Raw genomic sequence first — 21,296 nt, 5'->3', positions numbered from 1 at the left:
TGATGTAGTGTTTCGAGTATATGACATTTGGTAACATTTTTCGCTATTTAAGATTAGTTTGTTGCTTTCGCACCATTCCACAAGACTGTTTATGTCCGCTTGTAACTCGGTACAGTCACTGTAACTGCAAATTCTTTTGTATATTTTTAAATCGTCCGCAAAAAGTAGTTTACCCGATTGATTCAGATGTTCGTGAAGATCATTTATGTACATGAGAAAGAATAAGGGACCAAGGTTAGAGCCTTGGGGAACTCCGGATGTAGCTTCAAATTCATCGGAGGTATTTCCCTGAAACGTTACGTACTGTTTGCGGTTTGTTAAGTAGGATTGACACAATTGTAACATCGGATTCGATAGATTGTATGATTTCAGTTTTTCTATTAAGATTCTATGGTTTACGGTATCAAACGCTTTCGAAAAATCTGTATATATTACATCTACTTGAGCTCCGCTATCCATCGCGGTTGCGATAAAATGGGTTATTTCTGATAGGTTGGTACAGACAGACTTTTTACATAAGAAACCATGTTGATAAGGAGAGATCACTGATCGTATGTGAAAATAAATGTGCTTGTAAAGAATTTGCTCTAAGAGCTTGGCAGGTGCTGCCAGGACTGCTATCGGCCTGTAATTCTCTACATCATTTTGCTTATTTGTTTTTGGTATCGGGGTAATTTTTGCTAATTTCCAAATATCTGGAAATGTTGAGGTGGAAAGTACAAGATTGAACAGCGTGTGCAGGGGGTATTTGAGTATCTCACCGCATCCTTTAAGTATGTAAGGCGGAATTTTATCGGAACCAATAGATTTTTTCGGTTTAAGATTTTTAATGGCATCTTCGATTTCTTTAAGACTAATATCTGATAGGTTTAGTTTATCGATTTCACTGTAAGACTGAATATTCAAAGTCTTATTTTTTCCATCATCCTGCCGGTACACCGATTGAAAATATTTAGCAAACGCTGTTGTTACTTCTAGAGTGTCAGAAAGTACTTTACCTTGATATTGAAAAGGTTCTGCTCTTTTTTGTTTTTTCATATTTTTGGCAAAGCTGAAGATGAGATTAGGGGTATGAAGTATGTTATACTCTGTGCTTGAAATATAATGCGTATATGCTTTTTGAATCCCTCGTTTAACAATATTCCGAAGTTCTTTAAATTTCTCATGATGATGTTCAGCGTGGGGAGCGTTATTTTTCCATTTTTGCCTGTGATATGCTTTTTTCCTGATATTCTTTATAATTTCCCGTGAGAACCAGCTCGGAAATTTCTTCGGTTGAGTTTTCGTTGAAGGTACGCATTTGTTAAATATGTCATACACCATTTCATAGAACTTATCAATAGCGGCATTAATATTAGTGTATTTCTTCAGATCATTCCAATTTACAGCTCTCATAAGATTATACATTTTTAAAAAATCTGCATTCCTAAAGTTATAGTTATATTCTGCTTGAATTGAATTTTTCGTGATAGATTTAAATTTAGTCATGGAAATGTCAATATTTAAAGCTGGGTGATGAATGTCTTCTGGTACGAGAGGATCGGATTCCCTTGCGACTGTTATGCTATTAACGTTACTTAAAATCAAATCTAACGTTCGTTGGTTATCATTTTTTATGTCATTGAAGCTGTTTAGTAGGTGGAGTGACATGAAATGACTCAATTCTACGCAAGCTTCGTTTGAAGATAAGAGATTGTGATCCGCCCCCTTTATCTCAGGAAAATTAAAATCCCCTGCAATAATAAGGGAAGACCCCTGCTCATAAAGTGATTCTAAAGTTTGATAGAAGGAACTGTATACAGATCGATTCGTATTTGGGGGGAAATAGGCTACACAAATATGCATATTTATTTCGCTAATTTTTACTAACAAGTAATTTATCAGAGGGTCAATTACCGGAGTTTCAATTTCGATAGCTCGAAAAGCCCTGTTTACAGCCAGAAGTACCCCTCCCCCCAAGCCTTTGTTAGAAGATTGTGCATCGCGATCCGACCGAAACAGAATATATCTATCGTCAATTACTTCCCTGTCACTGAACGATGGATTTAACCATGTTTCCGTAGCCATGATTACATCAAAATCGTTATTTAATACACTCAGGTAGAATGTTTTGAGTTTAGTTCTTAAGCCCCTCACATTTTGGTAAGAAACACTTACACTTGCAGTTCCTTTATCGACATAATTGCTGGTCACGTGACCATTACCACTTACTTTTTTACATCTGGCCTCACCTCAGGGTCTCGTTCCTTGGTTGCTTCCCTGGCGCTTGGGATATCGCTGAGTAGAGGGAGGGGGAAACTGGTGACCTATTTGCGATATCCGGTATCTAGGTGCCCTCGATGGGTTACTCACCAAGAAACAACGTGAGAAGAAACGTTCTTGCTTGTCGAAAGGACACGGAATGAAATTGCTGCTCAGCACACCTCAATTGAAAAGATTGCAGCGTTCGCGGAAACAGCAAAAGATCGGAGGTTTCATATTCAGCATCCCGGCCATCCTGGCAGCATTGGGGGCCGTTGGAAGTTTGGCCGGCGGAAGTGCCGCCATCGCGAAAACCGTCATCGACTCGAAGAAGAACAAGGCGGAATTGGAGGAACAGAAACGTCACAACCTGGCCATGGAGAAGAAAAGGGGGAAGGGCGTGATGAAGAAGTTTTAAAAAAAGAAACAACAGCACTCACCAACCGAGACATTGAATCTCTGATCGAACCGTTACAAATCAAACACTTCAGAGGAGTTTTCATGTCCGACTCGTTACCTTCAAGCGTCAAAAGAAGAGAATGCGGAGTAGTCAACTTGGACGGTCAAGAAAATCCAGGCACGCATTGGATATGTTACCACAAAAATGATGATAAAGCATTCGTTTTCGATTCTTTCGGAGGTGTTCCACCTACAAATTTAATTCATTATCTGAAAACGAGCAAAACCTCTATATACTACAACGACGAACGCATTCAAAATTTCGGAGACGTGAACTGCGGCCATCTCTGCCTCTCCATGCTCGCGTTTCTCTCTAAAATAAATAACCCTACGATCGAGGATTTCCAGAAAGCATTGTGGAACCTCAAACAGCATCACTAGGATGGGCGTGTTCCATCTCACGAGCGAATCTTCGATCTTGAAACTCACGCTGCACGACGACATCGTCTATCCTAAATCCGTGGCTCTGCGTGCATTCTACAGCATGTACCTCATACCTAATGTTACGCAGCACAACAACAAAATTAGCGTCGGAAGCGAACACATCGTCGTCACGCCAGGACAATACAATCTTTCCACTTTGCAAGCTCAATTACCCAAAGGCACATACCTTTCTCAAAATTCGGTCACGCACAGAGTGGAAATCCTATCCGCGACGGAGACCGTGGACCTGGGCACCATGGGAGAACTTTTAGGTTTCGAGAACGACACCAAACTCGAAGCTGGTATCAAGCACGTGGCAACCAACATTCCTAAATTCTTGGCCATAGAGACTCTGAACATACACTGTAACGTGGCGGAAGGCATGATCACGAAATCTTCGGACGGATTGTTAGGAAGTCACAAGCAGACGGGAATTATAGCCACGTTCAAACCAAGTTCCGAGTTCATGGAACCGATCATCTACACACCCTCTTCGCCGATCTATTTTCCAGTATGTCGCAACCGCATAGACGACATAGAGTTGGTGGTGACGAACGAGAAAGGAGACGTGGTGGATTTCGGAGGTGCCACTACGACGGCCATCGTGGAGATCAACATATAATAAATAACCATACATGTAAAATGGAGCAAATCGAAAGTTACGAATTGCAATCTTTCCCTCCCAACCGTCGCACGTTCGCCAATCTGAACGAAGCGAACAGGGAGATCGAATACGACGTGGACGTAGGCGACGGGTTCATTCATCCTCACAGAGCGGACCTCTACCTTCAATTCGACGTGGTGAAGAAGGAAAGCGGAGACGCGTTTCCCGCAGCAGCAAACTTGATACTCGTGGACAACTTCGTGCCTCACCTGTTCTCGCAGGTGGAGGTGAGGAAACACAACACCGTCATCGACAGAATAGATTATCCAGGCATCACGTCGACGGCAGTGGGAACGTTGAAATTATCCAAAACGGACGCAGCGTACTACCAGGCCGGGGGATTCGAAGCCGGGACCAAAATATCGACGAGAAGTCACACGGTGCTCTTTCCCATGCGTCTGCTGCCTGGTTTCTTCTCGGACTACAAGGAGATCATGTGGAAGGGAGGACTGAGGATCACGTTTCGAAGAGCGGCCAACGACAACAACGCACTGATGCGATACGCTACTTTGGGTCCGGACGGCACCACGCCGATAGCCAACACTTTACCCGAAGCAGCAAAATGCGTCATCCGGAGCATGGAATTGAGAATGCCGGTGGTGGAATACGAAACGAACTACGCCCTCAAGTACAAAGCGGAGATCTTGAAAAGTCCGCAGGTGCCGATTCACTTTCACGGTTACCAGTGCGTGCAGAAGGTGGCATCGGGAAGTCACATGGAATTCGACGTGACGACGCAGTTCAACAACATACAGTTCGACATGCCAGATTTCGTCGTAGTGCTTTTTCAGACCGGACGTGATAACGATCAGGAAAAAGATTCCAGCAAGTTCGACGACTGTAAGATCAAGAACATTTATCTTAAGAATGGACGCAACGAAGTGTTCCCGCGCGAGAATTACAACCTCGACGTGACCAAAAACGATTACCTCAAACTTTACGAAGCGTTCTCGGCTTACAAACGCGTGACCGAGGGAAGCGTGGACATGTACTACACGCCCAGCGAGTTCAAAGCACGGAGACCCATGACCGTCATCAACACATCTAAGAGAAAGAAGATTGTGGTCAACGATCGAACCAACATCAAGGTCGTCTGTGAGTTCCACGATGTCTTGCCCGAGGATACCCTATGCAGTGTCATCCTGATTGCAGAGAAGTCCTTCGCCTACGACGTGAAGAACGAGAGGGTCACAGAGCAGTTTTAACAAGTTTTTTAACATCTTTTCTTGCACAATAAGAAATTTTTTGTACTAGCACAATCAGTTACAATAGCACAATACGAATTTCACTAGTTCAGATCAGTTACAAATGTCAATTTTATTAGTTATCAGTTACAATATCTTTTTTTTGCACTATAGCACGAGACAATCAGAAAATTTGCACAAAAAAATTTGTTGTTGTTTTTACACGTGAAAATTAACAATAAAATTTCTTTTTTTATCGTTTCAGATGCTGTCGAAACATCAAAAACACATACACACACTAGAAAAAAAAAAGCATGCAACTTTATTTGTAACACACATATTATAATATTATAATAAACATAATTATTTTTATCTATATCTCACAATAAAACTCTATATCCAAAAATATCACAACATCAAATAACACTAGAGTCGTTAGTACACGTTGCATGCATTACGGAGGTCCTCTGTAGAGTTTCATGGAAGTTTGAGAAAAAAAAAACACGTGAAACTCTACAGAGGTGCGGTTGTAGATAACCGCAGCCGTTAGAAAACCTTTACTTTTTTGGCTGGGCACCACGCACCCTGGCGAGGTTATAGGGGCCAGGTATCCTAAAAAACAACAATTATTATTTGTTTGTTTGCGTCACAATACATACGCGCGCGCGCGTGTGTGGCACATCGCTCCCCCGAGAGAGGTTTACAAAAGTCACGATATATAAACATTGGCCTCTCTCTTTTTTTTTTTTGGGACTTGGAAAAAATTTACAATAAGATGCATTCGCTCACCACTGTTGCCAGCCATAAATCTCTCTCTCTCTTCATCTTACAGCAAAGTTGGCATCTCTATTTTTTTTTAGTTGTAAGTGGGTTGCCAACACACTCTAGTTAATAATGCTACATATTATACGCACACACGCACACACATACTATATTACCATCCACCCATCTCTCTCTCTTTTACGGCAGTGCGTGTTTGTTGCCGGCTCTCCTTGTTTAGTGTGTGTAGGTTGGCAAAAATTGCTTTATGCACAGTAAGGCAAGCCTCAAGCAAAGTTGCCAGCTCCTTGCTTTAGGTTAGGTTAGACCAAGAAAAAAAAAGGCTGTAGGTGGGTGTTGGCAGCTGTCGGTTGTTTAACTCTTCCCTCTCTCTCTGCTCTCTCTTTTTTGTAAAAGGCTATGGCAAAAATACCAGTAGGTTGGCAACCTTGCTTTATGCACTGTAAGGCAAGTCTTAAGTAAGGTTGCCAGCTCCTTGCTTTAGGTTAGGTTAGACCAAGAAAAAAAAAGGCTGTAGGTGGGTGTTGGCAGCTGTCGGTTGTTTAACTCTTCCCTCTCTCTCTCCTCTCTCTTTTTTGTAAAAGGCTATGGCAAAAGTACCAGTAGGTTGGCAACTTTGCTTTATGCACTGTAAGGCAAGCCTCAAGCAAGGTTGCCAGCTTCTTGCTTTATGCACTGTAAGGCAAGCCTCAAGCAAGGTTGCCAGCTCCTTGCTTTAGGCTAGGTTAGACCCAAAAAAAAACCTTGGTGATTTTTTCGAGTAAAATATTGGCAACACTGCAAGAAAATAGGGCTTATGCCTTACAAGAGCAAACCATTAAGGCGAGCCTCAAGCAAGATTGCCAGCTCCTTGCTTTAGGCTAGGTTAGACCCAAAAAAAAACCTTGGTCATTTTTTCGAGTAAGCAGCTGGCAACACTGCCAGAAAATGGGGCTCATGCCTTACGAGAGAAATCCATTAAGGCGAGCCCCACCGAGCCCCATTTTCTGACGTTGAACTCCCCCACCACCACTACTTTTTTAATTTCCAAATATTCAATTTTATAAAGTCCCAGTGCAGGCATATAACAATGTAAATTCACTATGCTGTAAAAAATAGGAAAAATTGACCGCAAGCATAATTTCATGACCTTTTCTTGGCTTTCTTGACTAACCTGTTGATTTCTTAACTTTTTCTGTATTTTCTTGACATTCTTGACTAGTAGACATCTTGAATACAATATACATGTTTGTATTATTTGTACTAACATTGCAATTTGACACTCACCAGAGTATGCTGCCTAACTTCCGTTATTGCTGCCACTGATATTCCGATATCTACTTGTGCAGGATTACCTAAAAGAAAATAGATACATGTAATATACATGCACAAGAATCAGTCGAAGAAAACAATGGTATATTTGATGAGGGGTACGGAGCTTGAGCTCCCCTCAGAAAATATCCTCGAAAAATCAAAATTATGGTTTAATTCTGAATATTAGTGACAATCAGTGGCGGCGATTGGGTTCTAAAACCAGGGGGGCAAAGAGAGTATATTTTGCTGTGTAGATAAGGTTTAGCATAGTCCGTGAGCAAAAGTGGGGGGGGGCAACTGCCCCCTCACCCCCCAATCGCTGCCACTGGTGACAATGGTTCATTAGAATGTTCTTGGACTCTATCCATTGCTTAGCTTGTATATTTTTAAATGAATGAATGAATTGTTGTTGTGAGTCCAGTTTATGTACAGAATCGGGACTGGACCTACAGTTTAAAGTGGGATCCGAACCATTATGTGCCTCCACCGGGTATCGAATCCGGAACCCCTTGATTATAAAGCGACGACGCTCTATTTTTAAATATATATTTCTTATAATACAGTAGAACCGTGATAACTCGAACTTGAGGGGAAAAAGAAAAAAAAATCGAGGTATCAAGGATTTCGAGTTATTGAGGGCCAAAATCGTCGATTTCGAGTTATATAGGTCTAAAGTTTCACCGACATCATAACCTGCAACTTTTATGTACGTTATGTATCAACACTTCTACAACTCACACTTAGTACGTTAACAATGATGGTTACATACGCGGCAGGGTGGGGGAGTTCAAGTCCCGACACGAGTGTTGATCACCTGACATTGTATGTACACACCCTACACTTCGACTTATTGAGGTCCGTGCGACTAAAACTTCGAGTTATATAGATTATTATACTTCGACTCATAAAGGTTTTTCATAGTCTGCCTTCGAGTTATTGAGCTCGAACGACATCCCGTAAACTGTACAAAAAATCGTCTTATGAAGGTTTCATTCAAGTTGTTGAGGTAAAATTAGTATTGAGTGTTATGGACAATTCAAGGGGATTGCAAAAAATTCGACTTATCAAGGAATTCGAGATGTTGAGGTACGAGTTATCAAAGTTCCACTGTATTACCAACACATTATGAAACGTCTAAGTAGGCATGTACAGTTACGGGCAATAAAACCGAGTCAACTAGATCCTGAAAAACACGCTACACTGCAATGCATTAGTTAGTATTGCGAGGATCTCAGGATCTAGGTGCCCCATCATTACTGCTGATGACTGTACAAACATGCAAGTCTAGTCTTATGAAAGTATATGGGTAATTTATCTTTAAATATTTCATCCTGCTAATGTCTTACACTGTTCCTGGCGTTACTTGCAAATTCCGCGAGCCAACAGAGAAAAAGGAGTCGACATCGACACCAAAATTAACCGACGTTCTTCACACAGGGTTCCGGGTTCGAATCACGGCCTGGGCATTATTGTGAGTTTTTCTTCACCAGTTTCATCACTCATCATCATCTTCGCGATTAGGCAAAAGTAGTAGAAGAGAGAAGTAAAATAAACCAAATCAATCAATCAATCAGTCAGACACCAAAGTTAACTGTAGGCTTTAATAGAGGAAAAGGTCTAAATATGGGCCCCCCTTTTTATATTGTCATTTTCGGAGGGAAAAATAAATATATCAAGCACCTGCCTTAAGAATGAATATCTATGAAGTATATACTTAAATGTAATAGCATGCTAAATTATAGAAGGTCTCCAATTTTTTTTTTCAAAAAAGCAATTTCGAAAAAACGGTAAAATGAAGTATTTCAAAATTGTGGTCTAAATATGGGCTACTAGTGACAATATTACAAAAAGCAATTAAAATTTAAAAAAAACAGTCATTTATCGCTAAAACATTATAAAATTCATATTAATGAATAATCTGTTGTTTTGACAATCACGCGGAATGAGAAAAACCGAAATTAAGAAAAAACATCCAAATATTTGTTGAAAATGTGATCTCAACATTAGACCTCATGTCATAGCCCATATTTAGAGCATGACGCTATTTTCCTTCTTCAATTGATTTCGCTCTCTGTGGTACATATTTCACGAACAAATCATGTCATTATAAAAGCCCACATTTGTTTTATGTACCGCTAATATCATAACCTATACAAAGCAGATGAGAATTCAGAAAACGCTGAGATAAAACATACCTGCAAAAAGTTTTCGGAGGTCGCAATTCTATAACAGCGTCCAAGGCCGAAACTAACCACCACTTTCTCTTGCGAATTGGCGCCGCAACCTTTGTCCTTGACAGATAACCAGTTCCAGTAGCCTCTGCCAGGCTGCAGCACCCGGGAGCGCTGATAACTCCAAAACCCATATTTAAAGCTTTGCCCATATTTAGACCTTCTCCTCTAAGCATTTAGAACTTTAGATCGGTCATATTTTCACCCGTATTGGATTTATGGAGCCTCCAGGATATCCATGTTTTCTTGATTTAGGGACATTTTTAGAATCTTACCAGTGACGGCAATTGGGTTCCAAAACTGGGGAGGGGGGGAGGCAGGGGCAGTTTATTTTCGCTTGGTAGATAAGGTTTGGCATAGTGAAGGAGCAAAAGTGGCCAACAGTAGGGGGCAACTGCCCCCCTCGCTCACCCCTTAATCGCCGTAACTGAATCTTATCATTAGTTTTGAGGCGAAAATAATTAAGTTTGCTTACCATTGATTTTAGGAGGCTCGTGCTTTTGATAATCAGGTGGAATAATAATATCGATGACTCTTCTTTTTCCTCTGGAAGCTTGGTCTCCATTTTGAGCCCTAGGGTCCTCACTTGAAGTTGTCTTTCTGTAAATAAATAGGTGTCGAGGAAATTCTTGCAGGTAACACATAACAGATTTTTCCCACTCTGAGACTAGAATTTCCCTTTTTGATGTGAATAATTTCCCTTTTCCATGTGAATAATTTCCCTTTTCCATGTGAATAATTTCCCTTCCTGCCAAAACGTTTCCTTTTAAGCTAAAAAAATATGAAACACCCAATCATATAATTTCAAAGTCAGTGATTGTTGTTTGTCAAAGCATGTTTTAGGCACACTTAGGGCAGGAACCAACTAGGCACCGATCTCGACTAATGCATGTCTCCATAGCATAGTTGGGTCCTCCCGACGGCGCACTGATAACGTCGTGACCTTGCAATCAAGGGTTCCGGGTTCGGTACTCGGTGGTTCGAATTTCACCTTAAACAGTAGGTCCAGTCGCGATTAGCCTTTATGTGCATAAAGGGTACTTAACCCTTAACTGTTATGGATGTTGATAATCACGCAACTACTATGGAGGTGTCTGTTAGAACGCTCTTTTGATTTTGAACTGTGAACTAGCTGTTTTGCTATTTTCAATTTCTGACTCGTTTCAAGTGACTAGACATGGTTATGGAAGAATTTTGTGAATCAGTTTTCTATTATTATTGTTTAGTTGAAGAAACGTAATGTAATTTATATAAAGAGGAATAAAATCACTCAAAAATTTCAACAATGGCTCTTTAATTTTCTTGAAATTCCAAATTCTTAAAATTTCTTTATTTACATGTTGCCAGAAGATTTGATTTGATTTGTTGTTTTAAGTCCACTTTATGCACAGTAAGGCTAATCGGGACTGGATCTACAGTTTAAAGTGGGTTCCGAACCACTTGAGCCTCCACAGGGTATCGAACCTGGGACACCTTGATTAGAAAGCAACGACGGACGTGTTGTCAGAAGAAAGATATTTCAAAGTAATATGTAAGAATTTGCTGAAATTGAAAGAAAGTTATGAGCCATTTGAAACACATGTGACTACGATGGCAAGTCTGTCATATCGCTAACCGAAAATGGTGCCTTTTATTGTCGAGGCGTCCGTGAAGACGCGTCAGTGCTTCAGCATTCAGATAACTGGTTTCCAGTTTGGACGCGTTTGTGAAGTGTTAAGGTGTTAGCAAGTGTTTTAGATTATTTTGTTTTAGATTACGTATTACTGATGCTTTTGTGCAGTCCAATTATGCCACGCTATCCATACAATTCGAAACAAAGCATTTTTATGTACGACTCTTAAGTCATTACGAATTCTTGAAAGGAAGTTAGAATACGTCTTGCAACAGAATTCCCAGATGTTCCTGTTTCACGCAGAGACAGTGTTCGGATACTTGTGAACAAATTTAGGTAATCAGGGTGTGCTCTTGATAAGAAGCGAAGGGTAAAACGGTGTGTGCTTAATGAGGGGAAACTAGACAACGTTGAAGTAATGGCATAAATTCCTCCGGCGCCTTGCACAAGAAACAGACATTTTCACGACGTCTGTGGCGAGCTACCAAGCTTTAAACCTGAAACCATACATTAGAAGAATTGGAAGAAAATATCAGAAGAGAATTGAAGCAATTTCTGAAGAGGAACTGATACCTGTTAGTGAAAATGTTCTATAAATATGCCGTAAATGTGTGAATGCAGGAGGACATCATTTCCAACACCTCTTGCAACAAGGTACGTGCTCATTTTAATTATAATTCCATCAATCTAGCCGGCAGACGCGATCCCCCTTCCCGCCGAGCAGTGATGTGCCGTAGACTATAAGTTTACGTCTACATGCGTTGTCTACACGTAATCTACGCGTAGATTATATTTGGTTGTAGTTTACATGGACTACGTAGACAATCTAAAGTGCATTAAAATTATTTTTCAAGGGTTTCATGAAAGGAAAGTGACATTTTCAACTATATTGGTTCCTAACAAAATGAAAAGAATACTATTTACAACAACATTTCTCTTCTCGTCTATTATCAACTATAGAAGAAGATAAATAGTATGTAAAAAACAACGACAGATGGCAGTCTTGAGGCAAGAGTGGTCTTTTCCCCATAAAACACTAGAATATTTCCTATATTACTTTTTTCCTAGGTGAGAAATTGTTCGAATTTGGAAGAAAGAGTATGAAAAGTTCTGTTCACACATCAGCAACTGATACGCAGTATAATTTTGTTTTACTTCCACGGCGCCCTTTGTTATCACCTTTCGCCATGTTGTTTACATAGATTACGTCATCCACGTGTATAAAATAGTCTACGTGTAGAATTTAGACTATCGTTGTTTACGCGTAAACGCCGCTTCACGGACGGCACGACACACTGTACAATTCAATAAGTTTTGAAAACAACAAAGGCAAATGCTCGTGACCTTCACCCTGCTTTGAAACGATACTGACTTCATGCCAAATGCTACGCCATCTCTCTCTTCCGTATCACATGCCGTCACGACATCTACCTTCAAGTTTAGACATCGGGGCCTTGGTCGCTGGAATTCGGGCCTCACTCATCGCACACCGTATTAAACATCTCCGTCCACTGATGCCACGATAAAAAGTGCCTCTGTTTTGTTCGCATTAGCCTACTGCATGGAACCACTTTAGCTAGTTCGTAGTCGTCCGAGTCTCCCACGCGCGAGCGTATACAATCATCCACAAGGGGAGGGGGCAGAGAGAAAGAGAGAGAGAGAGAGAGAGAGAGAGAGATCTTTCTCTCTCTTCTTTTCTTTTTCCTTCTTTTTCTTCTTTTTCTTTTTTCCTTCTTTTTTTCTTCTTTTTTCTTCTGTTCTCTCTCTCTCCTTCTTTCTTTCTCTATTCCATTTTTTTCTCTCTCTCTCTATCAAGAGAGATAGAGAAAGAGGTAGAGAGAGAGAGAGAAAGAGATCTTTCTCTCTCTTCTTTTCTTTTTTCCTTCTTTTTCTTCTTTTTTCTTCTATTCTCTCTCTCTCCTTCTTTCTTTCTCTATTCCTTTTTTCTCTCTCTATAAAGAGAGATAGAGAAAGAGAGAGAGAGAGATCTTTCTCTCTCTTATTTTCTTTTTCCTTCTTTTTCTTCTTTTTCTTCTGTTCTCTCTTTCTTTTTCTTTCTTTCTCTATTCCTTTTTTCTCTCTCTCTCTATCAAGAGAGATAGAGAAAGAGGTAGAGAGAGAGAGAGAGAGAGAGAGAGATCTTTCTCTCTCTTCTTTTCTTTTTCCTTCTTTTTCTTCTTTTTTCTTCTATTCTCTCTCTCTCCTTCTTTCTTTCTCTATTCCTTTTTTCTCTCTCTATCAAGAGATAGAGAAAGAGACAGAGAGAGAGAGAGAGAGAGAGAGAGAGAGAGATCTTTCTCTCTCTTTTTTCTTTTTCTTTTTTCCTACTTTTTCTTTTTTCCTTCTTTTTCTTATTTTTTCTTCTGTACTCTCTCTCTCTCTCTCTCTCTTTCTTTCTTTCTCTATTCCTTTTTTCTCTCTTTCTCGTTATCAAGAGAGATAGAGAAAGATGTAGAGAGAGAGAGAGAGAAGGGGGAAAAAGTGGAAAGAAAAAACATCTCTCTCTCTCTCACTCCCCCTCCTTCTCTCTTTCTGTCCTCCTCTTCTTCCTTCTTTTAATTTCATTCACTCTATCTCACCCCCTCTTCTCTCTGCTATCTCTCTCTCTCATATCTCTCTTTCTCTGTTTTCCCGTAGACACGTGTGTAAAATATCAGTTCTGGAAGTTTCAGCCCACAATCATCTGTTTCATTTTCATAACTGTATTTGCAAAATAGACTAAATTAATAACAAGTTTCAATTTCACTGCATCTTTCACCTCTCGATCCATATTTGAGGCCCACAACCACAGACAAATTACGGTTATACGTGTACGTACTAGCCGGCCCCCGTGGTTAGCACATCGCGCTACGAAGCCAGGGATCCCGGGTTCCAATCCCGGCCTGGGCATGGATGTTTGTGAGTGATCATTCATCAATTTTATCACATCATCATTCATTCCCATCTTCGCAAATTATCCAAAAAGTGGCACAAAAGCGAAGTAAAATACAGTAAATCAAAGAAACGTGTACCTATCTATTGAGCTTCGAGCGTCATTTTTGTCTAGCCTGTTATTCGCTCGAGCAAAGAAGCTGTCGGTTCCGTACGCTATCTAGCGTTGTCCGTGAGAACTATTTGGCGCTCGAACGAAAACCTCTTCCTGCAGCATTCCATTAGGCATATTGCGTCTAGAGTCCTTAGCATAAATATATTTTTTTTGTCAAGCACCAGAAAATTGAAGTGTATTTATCGTGTATTTATGCTAAGGGCTCTGAACACAACATCCCTCGCCTCTGACAACGAGAGCAGTGCACGCTGACGGCAGTAGATAAAGGTGCTCAATACGGTGTGCGATAAGCGAGACCCGCAAGAACTTGCTGCAGAATGCAGGCAGGCGTTTTCGTTTACTCGCATTGCTAACCCGATCATGTGGACGAATGGAACGACGAATGTAACAACCAAATTCGATGATTTTCACCACACGTGTGGATCCTAGGCACGTGGAAGTGACTATTTTGTGAAGCATTAATAACCAGAATTGAAGGTTTTTTTGCGTGTCGCTTTTCGTGCTTAAGGCCAGAAGATACAGTTACGCACCAATTGTGCATTTATTTCAATATCGTCTGAATGGGCACTGTTACTAAAAAAAAAAAAAAAAAAGGTGTATCCAAGAGGATGAATTTCTCTCCATGTTGCAAGTGGAAGCATTTTTTTATGTTGGTTAATTAAGCTGGACACGATGTTTGAAAAATATGATGAATAAGAATTTTCGGAATCCCATGTATTCCTTATGGGGAATGAACTTCAACATCAAGTTACGGCTAATCAAATGAAAGTTGCGACTTTTCCGCTGGAGAAATGAATCTTCAAACTGCCCTCTTCCCGTTGACATCTCTTTCAATTCCATCGGAAGTTTTATATTCCCAAGAGAACGAATCAAATCATACTCCCATATGATCAATGCTTTTCTCCTTACCTCGTGGCGTGTTGCCAAACCTGATGCTCATAAAATAACTAAATTTCACCTTAAATAGAGTTAAAACTGACTTTCATCGAGCTAGGTTGGGTAAAATGCCTTCTAGGGTAATGTTAGTTGTCAAAGGAGTGTGGCATTGCTATTATCGTTAACTCTTGGATTGGATTGATTTGGTGTTTTAAGTCCACTTTATGCACAGTAAGGCTAATCGGGACTGGACCTACAGTTTAAAGTGGGATCCGAACCACTTGTGCCTCCACCGGGTATCGAACCCGGGACCCCTTGATTTCAAGGCGACGACGCTACCACTGCGCCATCGGGGAGGCGTCATTAACTCTAAATTGATTACAATTCATTCTTAGTTTTCACCATCTAGATCCGGCGGCATCACCCATCTCAATAATCCACTGATGGTCATATGAAATCTAAAATAAAGAATTCCCTGATAACAATATTATATCAATTTCACGTCAAACATTGCGCTATAAAGGAGTAGCTGGGGGAATAAGAGAGAGTGGGGAGACGCAGCCAATATAACAATATCCTGTCACGTGAAAAATGTATAATTAAGACAAAAGTTGTTCTATGTGTGCCGAAACCAGTGATGGCATCATAATGGGGCACGGGGGAGGATGTCCCAGTTCACAGCCGAACGAGTGCATGAAAGAGCCAGATCTGGCTGCAAGAGAGCTAAGTTGGCACACTGCCACGGACGGAAGGGCTTGGGAAGATTCCCGTGGAAACTGTATCGCATGCCCTTAACCCAAGACTAATAACCAGTTGTAATTTTCACGAGCTCAATATGTCCAGTGGTAGCATCGTCGCCTTGTAATCAAGGGGTTCCGGGTTCGATACCCGGTGGAGGAACATAGTAGTTCGGATCCCACTTTAAACTGTAGGTCCAGTCCCGATTTGCCTTACTGTGCATAAAGTGGCTTTAAAACACCAAACCAATCAATCAATCCTGCACAACTCCCTTCCGTGCACCTCTATAACTTTCTACAGAGTTCCCTGACATTCGCTACGAGACTCGGCGGCAAGCGGTCCGGCGTCAGCGCTTGTCTTTCCCGGTGAACGGGGTCCGCGACAGTCGGCTATTAAAATTAGTTTTCATATTGTGTACTAACCTTGACTACAGAAGCTGTTGAAAATGATGTCTCTCTGCTGCAACACATTCCTGGCGTCTCCGAAGGAAATTGGCATTTACACGTGCAAGTTCGTCTACTGTAATTCTCCAGATTTCTCGTACAATACCCTCTTTTAACTCACGGATGGTGTGCGGATTGTCTTTGTATACTTTATTTTTTAGATTTCCCCATTTTTCTTTCCAGTTTTATTCAGAACTGACACTGTTACTTTAAACTTTTTTTACGAGGTTTAATATAGTGATCCTATGTGTAACTGGAACAACAGGAAATTTCGTTGCAAGACGTCGTCGCACTTCTCCACAATTCCTCTTTCCGAAGTAACATTAGACAAGATAAATCCTTTGTTGTAATGTAAACTTTTGTGGTGCCATATTAAGCCACAATCTTCAACACACGGACACGACACAACACGACTTCCGAGGGAGAATTATACTGGCGTCAGTCCGCAACGTCAACAGAAAGGGAAAGAGAGCGAAGGCAGGGAGAGCGAAAAAAACAGACTGTAGCGTGCGACTGTCGCGGACCCCGTTCACCGGTAAAGACAGTCGCTGACACCGGGCCGCTTGCCGCCGAGTCTCGTAGCGAATGTTAGGGAATGCTCTGTAGAAAGAGTGTATGCCGAGCTACTGTACCATCCCGCTGAGTCTTTGTTGGGCGTGGCGTCGTAAATTTTACTTGAGGTTAGTGACTACATATGTTTTAGTCGTGCGATCTAGGGGTTTTTCTTAGTGCCGCGAGCCCAGTCGCTAGGCTAAATAAACAAAATTAATGCCCAACATCCTTTTGTTTTATTGCGATTTCATCATACTACGAATGCAATTTTAACATGGTTCGATTTTGATTTACTTCTGTTAACACATACTGCGGAGTTTTAGCGATTACTTAAGATTTTGTTCAATACAGAGTGTCCCACAAAGGGGTTTACACTATTTGAATGTTAATAACAGAGAAAGTATTAGAGATACCTGATGGAGCTTGTTGTATCTGGATCTGTCATGATTAGTGCTTGTTGCCATTCATTTGTTTTTCTTTAATTGCAGTTCAGTTTCCAGTAGTGACAAGTAATTGACAAGATGGCTGGGAACCTTTCCGTTGAGCAACGGAAGTGGATTTTAAAGTGTTTTTGGAAATGTGAGAACATGAAAGAAGTGCAGAGAAGATGGCGGGCAGAATTTGATGTATGGACTTCTTGGGGGATCTTGTGAAAGTTTGTACGTACCACTGCTTCCATCCCTCTTTCGTCCGATACTGATTTCTTACTGCCACACCGTCCCAGATCACACACTGTTCCTTCCCTCTCAAACTTGTCGTGTAATTTCGTAATTGTTACACGTGACGGTGGCGCAGTATCAAATTCTGCCCTCCATCGTCTCTTCATGTTCTCACATTTCCAAAAACACTTTAAATCCACTTCCGTTGCTCAACGAAAAGGTTCCCAGCCATCTTGTCAATTCCTTGTCACTACTGGCAACTGAACTGAAATTAAAGAAAAACAAATGAATGGCAACAAGCACTAATCATGACAGATCCAGATACAAAAAGTTCCATCAGGTTATCTGTAATACTTTCTCTGTTATTAACATTCAAATAGTGTAAACCCCTTTGTGGAACACTCTGTATATGCTTTCGTAGTTAGGTTAGGCAGGCCAGGTTTGGTTCTCTTAGCATTAAAATAAAGTCCCCAAATGCATTCTACTAAGGTTTCGATTTACTTCTACATTCATTCCCACTAGACTACGATACTTACAGTCGCTTGTCAACGGAGAGGAGTCCATAAAGTCCTGAAAAACACTTAAACTCTATACCTTTTTAGCTGTTGCGTTTAACAATACACATTTTTTGGGTGAGAAGGGTGGAAGTTTAAAGTTTTGTTCTGGCCACACTGCTCACTGACGCTTTCACTGGTAATCACGTGATCATGTGACTTAAGATGGTTTGCAGAGTTAAAATCTTGTGTTTCAGTGCAGAGAAAGTTCCAGACAACATGTGGGAAACCACCCCGAGCATATTCAAGTATCAAGAGATGGTATGAAAAGTTCAAGGCAACGGGAAGTGTGTCAGATTTGCCACGCAGTGGGAGGCCAGGATCGAGTGACGATTTGATTCAGTCAGTGATTTTTCTTCGAGGAAAACAAGGTAAATGGTAACATGCTACAGACATTCCTTGTGCCAGAACTTAATAGGTTAGGCATCATCAATGACGTCCACATGCATCAAGATGGGGCGCCGCCGCATTTTGCCCTTGAAGTTCGGCAGTTTCTTAACGAACAATTTCAAGGTAGATGGATTGGCCGAAGAGGGCCCACACCTTGGCCTGCAAGATCACCAGACTTGAAACCTTGCGATTATTGGTTGTGGGGACATGTAAAGACCGAGGTGTATTCACAGAAACCAGTAAATCTGGATGACCTAAAAGAAAAAAAAATAAGAGATGTGATTCTGGATATTCCAGGAGAGCACCATCAGCACGCAATTCTCGGTTTCACAAAAAGACTGCAACAGTGCTTGGACGTGAATGGTGCACAATTGGAGGTTTGGCGATGAACCTAACAAGCAGGAAATAAACTTTGAACCTTGCTGTAAGTACACACAAAATATTTTGTTCAAGTTATAGAGTTTTATTTTTTTGCAGGACTTTATGGACTCCCTGTACATTGTCCATGGGAAGCTTGTATGAGGTCATTTTTAAGTTGCTTTTTCAACATAAATAACTTTTATTCGAAATCCAAACAGTGCTCATTACTTTAATGAAGGCTCAAGTTTCGTGTGACAATATGATTGGCAAAATTCTACGATAATTAGTCTTCCTGCTAGGAGAATTTGAACAAATTCATAAAAGAATCGGAACCGTTACCAAAAATAACGTTAAATAAAGAAATAAATCGAATAGAAATAGGGTGACATTATGTATCAAATCAAGGAATCATGGTTGGGAACGTCTGAGCGCCGATAAATGTAAAATAAAGATTTAACAAAAACAAATTACAACAGGACTTAATTTCTTTTATTCTAATTTCAATGGTGCCATTCATCCACTGTACAGTGGGATCCATGAGTAACACCGTGCAAATTGTCCATCACCATGCACTTTATTTGACCCAATAAGAGCTTCCAGAATTAAAAGAAAACTCAAAACAAGCTGTTGACAACTTCTGCACCAGCATACATAAAGATCCATCGCTTGAAAACACATAGGATGTATGAGAAACATTAATGAAAATAGTCACGGACAATTTGCATGGTAATACTCATGGATCCCATTGTACCCACTTGACAGATTTCAATGTTTTACGTAATGTAAAAGTGGTTCCAGCTTTAGGAAAGCACAAATAACTGAGATATTCCATCACAAAGTATGACCAGCGTAAGCAAAGACCTGCCATTTCGGAGTGCTTTCGACGCTTTTTTATTATTAAAACTCTTTGTATGCGCACTGAAATAGCGAAAGAACACGTCGATGATAACTATTGGTACCAAACCTAACAATCCTAACCTAACTACGTAAAATTATAGCTGCTGTTGTGGAAAGTCCCTTTGGGTGCTATATTCACTTGCGTGAAGCCTTCGGTCTGTTCTGCTACACGGTAAAGTAACACGCTAAGGTAGCACACGTACTTTATTTCACAATATCACATCCGCGAGCTAAAATCAACTGAAAATGTTCATAAACAACAAAATATTCATATACCATGCAAGATATTTGACTTTCTCTAGGGGGTAAAACAACAGAGGGTCAAGGCAACCACTTCGAGACCACCTTGAGATGTTTGGACGTGTACCTAAAATATCCAAAATTACTGAAATCATATTCCTAGCAAAGTACTACATAAAGATCATGTTTTAATATTTCAATAAGAATTGTTAATATGCACTATTCGTGGCTACGTAGAGTGCTACCACTGGCATAGTCAGTGGATTTGGATTGGACTGATTTGTTGTTTTAAGTCCACTTTATGCACAGTAAGGCTAATCGGGACTGGACAAACAGTTTAAAGTGGGATCCGAACCACTATGTGCCTCCACCGGCAATCGAACCCGGGACCCCTTGATTACAAGGCGACGACGCTACCACTGCGCCATCGGGGAGGCCATACTCAGTGGAGGGGCTGAGGGGGCTAGAGCTTCTCGCGAAACTTTCAGTTACCTTTTAAGTCCACTTATTCACAGAAAGGTTGGGACTGGACCTACAGTTTAAAGTGGTAGCTACCCGAACTACACTAAGTGCTTGCAGAGGGTATTGAACCTAAGACCCCTTGATCACAAGGCGACGGCGTCACCACCAACGTAGAGGCCCTTCCGAAATTTTGATTGATTTAGTTTATTTTACTTCGCGTTTTGTGCCTCTTGGCTAATTTGCGAAGATGGGGATAAGTTATGAAATGATGAAATTGATGAATGGACATTCACAAACAACCAAGCCCGAGCGGGATTCGGAAATTTTGAGAAAAACAAAATGTTATGAAGGCAGTAAAGAAATAGTGATAAATGAAAACTCCCTTACGTAAAAGACCCCATATTTGGTTTTCAAGAACTTTTGAAACGAAGTTTAAAAATGATAATTGCGAAATATGTTAGTGTATCCAGCCCATACAATGAACGCAACTTTTACATCCAGCCCTATCAGGAAACAAAATACTGAGTACGTTAGTGGGCGTTACGCCTATCACTCAGCCACGGAGGTCAGAACTTTGTTTTCCACCAATCAGCAACCTAGAGACAAATGAGAAACGGATGTTATCAACGCTGATTTACTGAGCGAGTAATTTCAGATATAGACTAACTAAATAGTTCCGCTGAACAAAACGTCTGCAGTATTCAGTCTCATGAATTTTTAAAAAGCATTCCTATAATTTATAACACGTTTCCAGCGTAGCAGAACGCTAAACCATCGCACAATTGACTCCAGCTGTTCCGGGATCGATTCTCGGCGGGAGCACAAAAAATGTCATTGTTTACCCTGAAACACTGTGCAGTTGAAAGTAGCGCCATTGATGCCGTTCACGATAGCCAGAAAGTGAATGAAAAGCTTCGTTGCAGTCGTATTTTGTCATTTTTCCTCCGATATAACCTTATTTTTAGGAAATTTGAGTACAGCGGCGGAAAGGGGTGGGGGTGGGGGTGAAACGTTCCATTGTCCACCGTAGACACACCACATCTCAGAACTAATTTGTAACTGTTAAACATTTTTAGTCACTAGAGCTGTCACATATTAATGATAATTATTATTATTAAAGTAGGGTTACAATTAAACTTACAATTTTCTTTACAATGATTCTATAACTATAAAAACAGCTTTTTGCCCTATA

The 21,296-nt window shown here is 40.7% G+C and overlaps 1 long non-coding RNA gene across 1 annotated transcript in view; it reads right to left on the bottom strand.

Annotated features, from left to right (window-relative positions):
• Nucleotides 1-9,840, bottom strand: part of LOC145980138 (uncharacterized) — a 33,102-nt gene extending 23,262 nt beyond the window's left edge. Inside the window, exons 1-2 of the long non-coding RNA XR_014440835.1 lie at nt 9,751-9,840; nt 7,018-7,085 (exon numbers count right to left, since the gene is read on the bottom strand). This is a non-coding gene — a long non-coding RNA (uncharacterized LOC145980138). The remainder of the gene's footprint in view (nt 1-7,017; nt 7,086-9,750) is intronic.
• Between the last annotated feature and the right edge of the window lie 11,456 nt (nt 9,841-21,296).

The sequence above is a fragment of the Lepisma saccharinum genome, chromosome 27 (assembly GCF_977018435.1).
Source record: "Lepisma saccharinum chromosome 27, izLepSacc3.1, whole genome shotgun sequence".
Lineage (NCBI taxonomy): Eukaryota > Metazoa > Arthropoda > Insecta > Zygentoma > Lepismatidae > Lepisma > Lepisma saccharinum.
The sequence above is the reverse complement of the archived record's forward strand: the minus strand, read 5'-3'. Positions and strand labels throughout refer to the sequence as shown.